The following is a 12,637-nucleotide window of genomic DNA, read 5'->3' as shown; positions in this document are numbered from 1 at the left end:
AACCAGCCCATTTAGCCCTCTCACGTTCCATGTGATCAGCCTAGTTGGGGGGTATTCCCACCTCCAACTCCACTGCTGTTTGATGTTCCTCCTGCTCAGCCTGCGTCTTCTCTACTTTCTGGATCGCCCGATCTTGGGCATCCAATCTTAGTTCCAGCTGGACAATCGATTCTTTAATCAGATCAAAACATTCCTGCTTCTGCTTGGCGTAGCCCTCCTGTACGAACCGTATCAGCTGCTCCGATGACCGCTGGGTTGTCAAGCCAGGACTCCGGTCGTCCGCCATGCTTTCTCCCGCTGCAGCTTCAGCCCAAGCCTTCTCTGTTCGTCTGTTTCTTCCTTTGCAAGCACTTCTAGTCTGCCTCTCCATGCACTGATGTGGGAATCCACTCCACAATTGCCTTCACCATTAATTTACCGAATCAGGTCCGATAAAAATCGGGGAAAAAGGTCCAAAGGTCCGACCCGAGTGGGAGCCACCAAACGTGCGACCTACTCCTTCATAGCTGCCACTGGAAGTCCCGACACTGCCCCTAACCTAAAGTGCTGCCGAAATTGCCTCCATATCTTCAATGTGGCCACCACCACCGGACTCCTTGAATATTTCCCCGGGGCAAACAGGAGCGGCGCCGACGCCTGCACCCACAACCTCGACCCCTTACAAGAGCCTGCCTCTATCCTCACCCACAAGGCCTCAGGCTCCTTACCGCAACCCCACACCTTCTCAGTGTTCACCCAATAATAATACATCAGCTTTGGAAGGGTCACGCCCCCTGACTGCCGCCCTCTCTGAAGCACCATCTTCCTAATCCTTACTCCCTGACCTGCCCAAACAAATGACAAAATCAATCGTTCCACCCACATAAAGACCGGTAGGCACTGAAATAAAAATAAAAACCTCCTCCATCATCCATTTCCTAATCATGGCCACATTGGCCGCCCAGTAATAACTGCAGAAGCTCAGCAAGTCAAACTCCGCCTGTAGTTTCCGGCGCTCATTCAACAGCCCCCCCCTCTGGGGCCTCCACGTACCTCCTGTCTACCCTGAGTATCTCTCCCACCAGCCTCTCCCTCGCCTCCCTCGCCTCCCTCTCCTTCTTCTCTCTGTGGGACCTAATGGAGATTAACTCTCTCCTAACAACCGCCTTCAGAGCCTCCCAAACCACTGCCACCGTTACCTCTCCTGTGTCATTCGCTCCCACATAATTCTCAATACTACTCCTTATCTGCCCACACACCTCTTCATCTGCCAGCAGCCCCACATCCAGTCTCCAGAGAGGGCGCTGACCCCGCTCCGCCCCCAATCGCAGGTCCACCCAGTGCGGGGCATGGTCCGAGACGGCAATGGCCGAGTATTCAACCCCCTCCACCCTCGGGATTAACGCCCTATTCAGCACAAAGAAGTCTATCTGCGAATAGACTTTATGGGCGTGGGAGAAAAAGGAGAACTCCTTCGCCCTTGGCCGCGCAAAGCTCCAGGGGTCCACTCCCCCCCCCCCCCCCCCCCCCCCCCCCCCATCTGGCCCATGAACTCCCAAAAGGCCCTGGCTGCCACCAGCCTCTTTCTCGACCTGGACTTGGAACGATCCAAGCTCGGATCCAAGACCGTATTAAAGTCCCCTCCCATTTTCAGGTTACTTGTCTCCAAGTCCGGGAGCCTACCCAACACACGCCTCATGAAGTCCACATCGACCCAGTTCGGGGCAGAGACATTCACTAGCACCACCCGGGCCCCCTGCAGTTTGCTACTCACCATTATATACCTGCCCCCCTTATCCGCTACGATGCTCCCCGGCCTCAAATGCCACTCGTTTACTAACCGACATTGCCAGCCCTCTGGTCTTGGAGTCTAACCTCGAGTGAAACACCTGTCCCACCCATCCTTTCCTCAGCCTGGTCAGCGAGCTTTAAGTGCGTCTCTTGCAACATGGCCACGTCCGCCTTCAACCCCTTCAGATGCGAGAACACACGGGACCTCTTGACCGGCCCATTCAGGCCCCTCGTTCTACGTGATCATCCTGGTCGGGGGGTTGACAACCCCTCCCCATCCCGCCGACTAGCCATTTCCCTTTTTCGGCCAGCCACGTCCCCCCGCCTCCCGCTTCCAGCTCTCCCCTCGGCATCCCCCCCCCCCCGCCTGACTCTCTATCCATATCCCTCACCTGGCTCTCCTTCAGTCAGCAAAGCAGCACCCCTTCCCCGCCCCTCCCCCAGCCCCCCGCACCCCTCCCCCTGCCAAGCATCCGCTTAGCTCTGTTTTCCCCCCCCCATTGTGCTTCTGTGAGTCAGCTCACCCATGCTGACCCCGGCCGCTCCCGCCTCTATATACCAACCCTAAACTTGTTGCCTCCTTCTGGCCACCCAATCCCCCCCCCTCCCCCGCAGGGTAGAGGGGCAAGCTCCATCTGGGACCACCCCGTGCGCCGGACAACCCGCTGTGGGAAACCTAGTTGAAGGATCTATTCCTGCCGAACTACGACAAGTTGAAAGATCTGTAATATTTTTGGACTGCGCCAAGTTGTTAGATTCCTACTATTCTTTGACTGTGTAAAGTTGAAGGAATTTATATTATTTCTACTATTCGGTTACCAGTGGCACTTTGCGATTACTCGGACTCAGCAAAAATTTAAGTTAAAACTTCTCCGGTGCCAAAAAGGAATTATTTTATTTGTCTTCTATTGATTACAATTTGAAAGTCATTTAAAAGGCAATTCGTAGACAATTTGAAGCTTTCAGAGAATCAAATACATTATCTTTTTGTTTAGGCAGACAGCTCGAAAGTAACTTTTAAAAGGTCAAAGTCTGGAAATGAAACATGAAAAAGAAAGAGAACTAATCTTCAGCTAAACTCAAACTCAAAGTCAAAAACACTACATCACTACAAAGACAGACTGACTAAACAGACTGACAGACAGACTCAGCGAATTAAAGACAGACTAAGAGAATTAAAGACAGACTTACTAAACAGACAGACTAACAGACTAAACAGACTAACAGACTGACAATTAAGGACAGACAATTAAGGACAGACTAAAATGGCGGGGGGAAACTTTTCAGTTATACACTTCCATATCTGTCTGAAGTCATCTAATCACACCCCAATATAATCCGAATTGGTTTGGGTTAGACTCAAACACATTTGATTTGACCGCAAGCCGTCCATCTTCAATGTGCAACATTAGCTTTAAATGTTGTGTATCTGCATACTTGTCTATGTTAAGGATTGAGATATTCTGCTTTATCTTTACCGGCAATAAACTGGTTTTAAGCTAGCTTGGCTAATGTAACAATGGAGACTTCATGTCGCGAAAGCTGGAATCAAATATATATTTGATTCAATGCTCTACAAACTGCACTGGACTCCTGCCACCTCGTTGCCATGGAATTCAGCCCTTGTCCTTGACAGCAGCACAAGTATAGTGTCAAATTGTCTTGCAACTGCGCTGTTTTAATCTATGATGGAATTATGCTGTTTCATGTATCTATTGAAGCTATATGTTTTGCTTAAACAGCTATCTTTTACCTATACTAGTTGTATTGGAAATACCAGGCTTCTACACCCGTCCCGGGCGTTTCCCACCCCCTAGAACCAAACACCTGGAAAACAAAACACACAACAAAATCACCAACCAAACTGGAGCAGACAAGTCAATAAACTTATGCTTTACCCGCCGTCTTACCCTTGGTTCCCCCCCCCCACCCGCACATTTCACCCCCATACAACTGTTCCTTAGTTCAGGTCCAGCTTCTCTTGCCTGATGAACGACCACGCCTCGTCCGGCGTATCAAAGTAGTGGTGCCTGTCCTGGTCTCGCCGGGTGCAGGAGCCCAAAATTCACCCCTTTACTGTGGAGGACCGCCTTAGCCCAGTTGAAACCCGCACACCTCCTCGCCAGCTCAGCTCCCAAGTCCTGGTAAATGCGGATCTCGCCATTCTCCCACTTACTGCTCCGCTCTTTCTTCGCCCACCGCAGGACTCGCTCCCGGTCTGCCAAGCGATGAAACCGTATCACCATTGCCCTCGGTGGCTCGTTTACCATCGGCTTTCTGGCGAGAACCCTCCAGCTCCAAGTGCCGCGGGAAGGCCCCCACGCCCATCAGCGTCCCCAACATTGTGGCCACGTACGTGATGCACGATCAATAACCCCAGAAACGGGATTGGAGACAATTGAAGGCTATAATACGCTAGATGTTTCCCCCAGCAGCGCAGGTACAGAAGAAAGCCGCTGGGGCGGCACGGGCTCTTATACCCCGCCTTGCAGGGCGGAGCTAACATACAAGCTTATCCAATGGGAACAAGTACATTCTCCACCAATGGTATTCCGGCATTACTAGGTACCGTAATCCTCCTAACACAGACTACCACAGTATGTGCTCGCGTCCGCCCCCTCCGCTCCTTCGGGAAGGCCCAGGATCTGCAGATTATGGTTCCGAGACCTGTACTCAAGGTCGTCTAGCCTCTCCTGCCATCTCTTATGTAGCGCCTCGTGCACTTCCACCTTCACCGCCAGGCCCAGGATCTCGTCCTCATTCTCCGCCACCTTCCTCCTCACCTCCTTGATCTCCTTCTCCTGCGCCTTCTGGGTCACCACAATTCTCTCCATGGAGGCCAGCATCTCCGTTTTCAACTCCATGAAGCAGTTTTTAAGGAGCTCTTGCTGTTCTCTGGCCCACTGGGCCCACACCTCCCGAACTTCTCCGGCCGCCATTTTGTCCTCCCGGACCTTCTCTGTCTTCTTCCCCGCGTTCGCACGTCTGCCGGCTCCACTCCTGGTTCCCTCCATGCAACACCGGGGGGAACCTCTCCCGCGTCCGTTCCTGCACAGGTCCCTGCCGTCAAGTGCCGCCACCACCCCGTTTAGCGGCCCGAAATACCGATCCCGGCGGGAGGTGCCGTTCGCGCGACCTAGCAGGTCATGGCCGCCACCGGAAGTCTGAATACCGATTTTGTTGCTGCTACATAATTGCAAGGGTTTGATCTCTGCCATCTTTTTAAAAATATTTTTATTGCCAAGGTTTTCATTATGAACAGAGTAACTTATTCAAGCAAAATTTTTCCTTATGACAAACAAGCCCCCAACAATACAACCATCCCAGCCACCCCCAAATCCCCACTTCCCTCCCCCATACAGAAAACAAAACCTTAATGACCCTTCACCCAACTAAACGACAAACCCCCCCCCCCCCACACACTGAACAGCTGATGGTGACCAATTCCCTGAGATAGGAGATTAACGGCTGCCACCTCAAGTAGAATCCTCCCACCCACCCCCTCAGAGTCTACTTGATCTTCACTTAGTGCAGAAATCCCATGTCCCCCAACGAAGCTGTGCAGACTCCACACAGGCAGAAACCCAAGCCGGGAATCAAACCTGGGACCCCGGAGCTGTGAAGCAACAGTGCTCCCCACTGTGCTACTGTGCCAGCAGCCCCCCACATCCTACAATCAAAACCCGAATAGTTTGCCTGTCCCACCCAACCCTTCCACAACCTCGTTTGATCTTTAATGCTTTGATGGGTCTCCAGTCAAGAGACCACATCCACCTCCAAACATCTCTAGTGTTCAAACACCTGGGTCCATTTTACTGGACCATTTAACCCTCCGGCACCACCTCCATCCCAGGATTAGCCATATCCACCCTGTGAGGCAATCCAGCATTGCCGCAACCTGCGCCAACTCCGGGCACATTCAAGATGGCCGCCACAGCCCCAAAACGTCAGTCGCAGAGCCAGGGAATCATCACTGTCAGCAGTTTCCCCTCCCCCCCTCCTCAGCTCCCTCCCAGCCCCACCCCATCCTGAACACCATCCTAACAACCAAGAGAAAAACAAAATCCACCCCCATCCTCATCCCCGAGCCCAAACAAAACAGAAACAAAAGGTCAAAGCTCATTACCTTAAAAAAAAATCCCCATGGTAACAAACTGCAGACATCCCCCCTTCTCCGCTCCCATTGACTTGCTGCACTGCCAGCATTGCGACCCCAGCAGAGGGTAAAGGTCAAAGTCAACACACAATATATCAACAATCAACCCCCGCCCGCCCTAATCAAACTTTAATACTGAAGCCCAGAGGATAACTAAAAAACGACACCCAGTTCCCCCCCCCTCACAAATACAACTGAACAGTACAACATACAAACCCCAACTTCACCCATAACACACACCCACCAACAAGCCTGAGCACAACCCCAAATCCACCCCCACATTGTAACAGTCCCCCACAAGATACAAATGCAGATTAAGTTAACAGTAATCAAAGAAAAAACTCCATAGCCCTCAAGCACTGCAGTTCATCCCCAATTCGTGCTTCCTCACAAACGCATCCTCCAGCCCATCAAAATAATAATCTCTGTCCTCGAAAGTTACTCGAAGATGAGCCGGGTGCACCACACCAAACCTCACGTTGTCTTGTACAGAGTGGCCTTGGCCTTATTAAACACCACGCTCTCTCCCACCTACCCATACTCTCTCCAATTGCACCCTTGCTCTTCCCTCATCATTCTGCTCCATCTCTCCCTCTCACCCTCTGCACTTCCTTCCCTGCTCCTTCCACTTTCTTTCTCTGTCTGTCTTGCACATTCTCTCCCTTCCCACTCTATTTCTCTCACTAATCATCACCCTCTTTCTTTCTCACTCTCCCACTTTTATTCCCCATCCTCCTGTCTCTCACACACAGACTCTCCCTGCCAGCCTGAACTCCCTACTCCTCCATCTCGTTCTCTCACAGCCTCACACTATCCTGCTATGATACACTGCTCACTGTTTCTCACCCTCTCCCAAACTTTTTCATCTGGACTCTCCCTCTTTACTCCTGCTCTCTCCACTCCCTCGCATTGCTGTCTTGTTATCTCTCTTCTCAACTGCACCCCTTGCCCTCCCTTCCCTTTTCCATCTGTGTCACTACCTCTCTCCCCACCTCTCTCCATGTTCCCATTCCTGCTCCTTCTCCTCTACCACTCGTTCTCCTCTCCCCTTCCCTCAGAAACCTCTCTCCTCTGCTCCCCACCCCTCCCTCTTTCTTCCCTCTCCCTCCCTCACTATCCTCTCCCTCACCTACCCCGTTGGCCCTTCTCTACCCCTCCCTCTCTCTTCCATCCCCCTCCCTCTCTCATCTCTCCCCCTCCCTCTCTAAATCACTGACTGTGTTATTTTAACTTTCCCCCAGCTCCAGCCTCTCTGACTCTGGATCTGAACACAGCGCATCCCCAGCTCATCCTGTCTGAGGACCGGACCAGTGTGAGACCCGGAGACAAACAGCAGCCGCTCCCTGACACCCCGGAGAGGTTTAATCCCTGGCCCTGTGTCCTGGGATCAGAGGGATTCACATAAGGGAGACATTACTGGGAGGTGGGGGTGGGGGAGAAGACTCGGTGGTGGCTGGGAGTGGCCCGAGAGTCTGTGAACAGGAAAGGGGGAATCTCCCCGAGACCTGAGTCTGGATTCTGGGTTTTGTGGCTGGAGCCCGGATTTGGTTATTTTGCCGCCACTTCCCCCTCACTGACCCCGCTCGCCCCGAGTGTGAATCCCAGGAAGATCGGGGTTTTCCTGGACTATGAGGGGGGACAGGTGTCATTTTACAATGCGGACAACATGTCCCATCTCCACACTTTCACCCACACTTTCACTGAATCTTTCCCATCTTCAATCCGGGATGGAATATCAGTGGGAAAAACTCAGCCCCGCTGACAATCTGTGGGATTAAAGATCACTAACAGATCCATCCTGTCATAATATACATCAGTACATTATGGTGCAATCACATACACACACTGATGGACATGCAGTAGGACCAACCAGCATACATAACACCGCAGCCAATCACCAGTGAGAGCACAAGCACTATAAAGACAGGGGACAGGAGAGTTCCCGCTCATTCTAGCAGCAGCCAGCTCAGAGCACAGAGCTCACAGCCTGCATCACAGACACTCACCATGTGCTGAGTGCCTCACCATAGCTAGTGATAGGAAAGGGTCCACAGTTAAGCTGGTATTGCTGATACCTACGTTTACAGAATGTTAGCATAGTTGAACAGTTAATAAATGGCGTTACACCACTTCCAGCATTGTTGGCTTGTTTGTAAACCAGAACACCCAACACGACATGGTGCAAGGAGTGGCCGCAATATAGCACTTGTGAGACCCACCTGCAACTTCTCAGCATTCCGGCATCCTACAGCATGGAGAACATCAACCCGCCGCCGCCGCTCCGCATCGCTGGCAATCTCGGAGTAAATTGGAAGATATTTAAACAGCGCTTCCAGCTCTTCCTCGAGGCCACGGACAGGGAGAATGCATTGGACGCCAGGAAGATAGCCCTTCTTCTCTCCACGGCTGGGCAACATGCCATCCACATCTTTAACTCCCTGACATTCGCAGACGACGAGGACAAACCAAGAACACGACGGTGCTCCTCAAATTCGACACACACTTCAGTGTTGAAGTCAACGAAAGCTTTGAAAGGTACCTGTTCCAGCAGCGCTTGCAGGGTAAGGACAAGCCTTTCCAATCCTATTTAACACACCTCCGCATCCTCGCGCAATCCTGCGGTTATGGGCCCACCTCCGACTCCATGATACGCGACCAGATTGTTTTTGGGGTCATGTCGGACACCCTGCGTCAGCAGCTCCTTAAAGTTAAACAACTAACGCTACCGACTGCCATCGGGACCTGTGTCCTGCATGAGAATGCCACCAGCCGGTACTCCTGCATACAGGCAGCTGAAACGGCGTGGCAAGGGCCCCATGAGGTGGAACGGGTCTAAACGATCGAACATCTCCCGGGCCGCAGTCTGGAGGAGGGCGGCCATTTTGCGCGCTTTCCGAGGCCTCCCGCGCTTGTACACGCCAAACGAGGGGACGGAGACATGGAGGAACGCGATGCGCAGGCCCGCACCACACAAGACCGTACCGTGCATGCGCGGTGGCGCAACGAACGCACTGACGTCACGACGAGCGGCAACGGTGGCTCCGCCCACTTTAAGCGGCAGTGCCCTGCAAAATCGCGACAGTGCCTACGCTGTGGCTGGCTTGGCCACTATGCTGCCTGCTGTCGAGCAGCCCAGCCTGCCAACTCGCAACGATTTAACCAGCCTCGCAGGAATGTTCGGGCAATCCAACGCACCTTCACCGAGTCCGATCCTGACTTCATGCAGACCAGTGACACAGAGGACAGGGAGCCTTTTCGAGTCACTGTCATAACCAAGAACAGGCTGTCCCCGAATCGAAAGCACCAGCCGCTGTTGGTGCACAGCATTGATCCGGACGACGAGTGGTGTGCCACCCTGACGGTCAACCGATCCCAGATCAGATTCCGTCTGGACACTGGTGCTTCCGCCAATCTCCTCGCATGGTCAGCATTTCAAACCCTGGGGGTCAAACCAACAATTCTTCCATCCAATTGCCAACTGGTCGACTATAATGGTAACGTCATCCCCGCCACCGGGTCATACCAACTCGAGGTGATGCACAACTCGCAAAAAGTCACCCTACCTTTCGAGATTGTGGGCTCCTCAAAGGACTCCCTGCTCGGCGCACAGGCGTGCAAGCTCCTCAACCTCGTGCAGCGCGTACATTCCCTCTCTCCAGAGGACATGTCTGACTTCCAAGATGCGGACTTCAGGGCGCAACTAAGTGCCATCATCACTCCACACCGCGAGGTCTTCGAAGGCATGGGCACACTTCCATACACATACAAAACCCTGCTCAAACAGGACGCCACGCCTGTGGTTCATGCACCTCGCAGAGTCCCAACACCCCTCAAGGACCGCCTCAAGCAGCAGCTGCAGGACCTCCAGGACCAAGGAGTGCTTTCCAGAGTGATGGAACCAACCAACTGGGTCAGTTCCATGGTGTGCGTCAAGAAGCCTTCCGGCGAGCTCCGGATCTGTATCGACCCGAAGGATTTAAATCGTAACATCGTAGCATTACCCTATCCCCAAGCGTGAGGAGATCACGTGCGAGATGGCTCGAGCCAACATATTCACCATGCTGGATGCATCAAAGGGCTTCTGGCAGATTCAATTGGACAAGTCCAGCAGAAAGCTGTGTACTTTCAACACCCCATTTGGCAGGTACTGCTACAATAGAATGCCATTTGGAATCATATCAGCATCTGAAGTGTTCCACCGCATCATGGAGCAGATGATGGAGGGCATTGAGGGTGTGCGCGTCTATGTGGACGACATCATCATCTGGTCCACCACCCCGCAGGAGCATATCAGTCGCCTCCAACGCGTTTTTAAGCGAATATGGGACCAAGGCCTGTGCCTCAACAGAGCCAAATGTTCTTTCGGCCAGACCGAACTCAGATTTTTAGGAGACCACATCTCCCGGTTGGTTGTGCGGCCGGATGCGGACAAGGTGGCAGCCATCACGGCCATGCAGAAGCCGGCGGATAAGAAGGCGGTGCTCCGGTTCTGAGGAATGGTCAACTTCCTAGGAAAGTTCATCCCTCACCTCGCTTCCCACACCACGGCTCTCCGCAACCTAGTTAGGAAGACGACAGACTTCCAGTGGCTTCCCGGCCATCAGTGTGAATGGGAGGAGCTCAAGGTCAAGCTGACCACCGCCCTGGTATTGGCGTTTTTCGATCCTGCAAGGGAGACGAAAATATCAACGGACGCTAGCCAATCTGGCATAGGGGCGGTGCTCCTGCAACGAGATGACACCTCATCATGGGCCCCTGTTGCCTATGCGTCACGGGCCATGACCCCCACAGAGCAGCGCTATGCACAAATCGAGAAGGAGTGCCTAGGCCTGTCGATCGGTGTCGACAAGTTCCATGACTACGTGTATGGCCTTCCCGAGTTCATTGTGGAGACCGACCATCGCCCGCTGTTCTATAATATTCGAGACGATCTGGCAGTCGTTGATGGCGTCCTCCTGAAGCTGGACCGCATTGTGATCCCACACAGCATGCATCACCTGGTTTTAGAGCAGCTGCACGAGGGCCATCTCGGCTTAGAGATGTGGCGACAGAGGGCCCGAGAGGCTGTCTACTTGCCTGGCATTAATGAGGACATTGCCAACACTGTGCTCAATTGCCCCACCTGTCAGAGGTTCCAGCCGGCCCAACCACGGGAGGGCCCTTCAGCCCCATGAGTTGGTCACGTCCCCTTGGTCTAAGGTAGGCGTGGGCCTGTTCCATGCGCTTGGCAGGGACTATGTTCTCATAGTTGATTATTTTTCCAGCTATCCCGAGGTTGTACGCCTGCACGACATCACGTCATCGGCTGTTATCCGTGCCTGCAGAGACCTTTGCTCGTCATGGCAACCCACTCACTGTGATGTCGGACAATGCTTCGCGAGCCAGGAACGGTCTAACTTCGCCAGCAGGTACGACTTTGTACACGTGACGTCCAGTCCCCTGCACCCCCAGTCAAATGGCAAAGCAGAAAATGGCGTCCACATCGTAAAGAGGTTCCTCTGCAAGGCTGCTGATGTAGGATCCGACTTCTGCCTCGTCTTGCCTGGACTATCGCTTGGCTCCAATGTCCACAGGCCCGTCACCAGCCCAGCTGCTGATGGGTCGCACCCTCAGGACCACTGTACCGTCCATTCACGTCCCAGACCTCGACCATGCTCCGGTCCTTTAGCGGATGCAACAGTCTCGCGCGCAGCACAAGGCGGCGCATGACGCTCGAGCGACTGATCTTCTGCTCTGGCGCCAGGTGACAACGTCCGAATCCCAGAGGGTGGCTGGTCTGCGACTGCTGTGATTCTTCGGCTGGTGGCTCCCCGCTCATTCCTGGTCCGTCTGCCTGATGGCTCCATTCGCCGCCACAATCGGCGTGCCCTTCGTCTGCTTCCACGCTCGCTACGCGATCCTCCACCGGTGCCACGCCCTCCTGTTGTCCACGACCTGGACTTTGTAGAGCTTCCGGATACTCTGCATCCTCCTCACTTGGCCGTGGCCCGGCCCGATCCTCAGCCGGTGGCTCCTGACCCACCCTTGAGGCGGTCAACCCAAATTCGTCGCCCATCTCAGAGACTTGATTTATGAGCCTTACAATGTTGGACTCAATGCTTTGTTCTTTCATCCTGTTTCAGCATTTCACTAGTTTGTTTATAGCATTCGTTATTAGTTTTGTTGTTGGTGTAACACCTTGTTTTTTCTCTGCACCAGGCACCTTCCCGTGTATATAGACTAGCCTCATGTACATAGTTATATAAATACTGCACACACAGATACACTCATTACATGTTATTTATTCTCACATAAGCACATGTTCTTTGTAAAAAAAGGGGGATGTCATAATATACATCAGTACATTATGGTGCAATCACATATACACACTGATGACATACAGTAGGACCAACCAGCATACATAACACCGCAGCCAATCGCCAGTGAGAGCACAAGCACTATAAAGACAGGGGACAGGAGAGTTCCCGCTCATTCTAGCAGCAGCCAGCTCAGAGCACAGAGCTCACAGCCTGCATCACAGACATTCACCGTGTGCTAAGTGCCTCACCATAGCTAGTGATAGGAAAGGGTCCACAGTTAAGCTGGTATTGCTTATACCCACGTTTACAGTATGTTAACATAATTGAACAGTTAATAAAATAGCATTACACCACTTCCAGCATTGTTGGCTTGTTTGTAAACCAGAACACCCAACACGACAGCCCAGCGCTG

At 52.9% G+C, this 12,637-nt stretch overlaps 1 pseudogene; it reads left to right on the top strand.

The window, feature by feature from the left end:
- The first annotated feature begins 7,151 nt into the window (after positions 1 to 7,151).
- Positions 7,152 to 7,714, top strand: LOC140389459 (E3 ubiquitin-protein ligase TRIM39-like; annotated as a pseudogene).
- The last annotated feature ends 4,923 nt before the right edge of the window (positions 7,715 to 12,637 follow it).

This window comes from Scyliorhinus torazame, chromosome 14 (genome assembly GCF_047496885.1).
Source record: "Scyliorhinus torazame isolate Kashiwa2021f chromosome 14, sScyTor2.1, whole genome shotgun sequence".
Taxonomy (NCBI): domain Eukaryota; kingdom Metazoa; phylum Chordata; class Chondrichthyes; order Carcharhiniformes; family Scyliorhinidae; genus Scyliorhinus; species Scyliorhinus torazame.
Note: the sequence above shows the minus strand (reverse complement) of the source record. Positions and strands in the feature narration are given on the sequence as shown.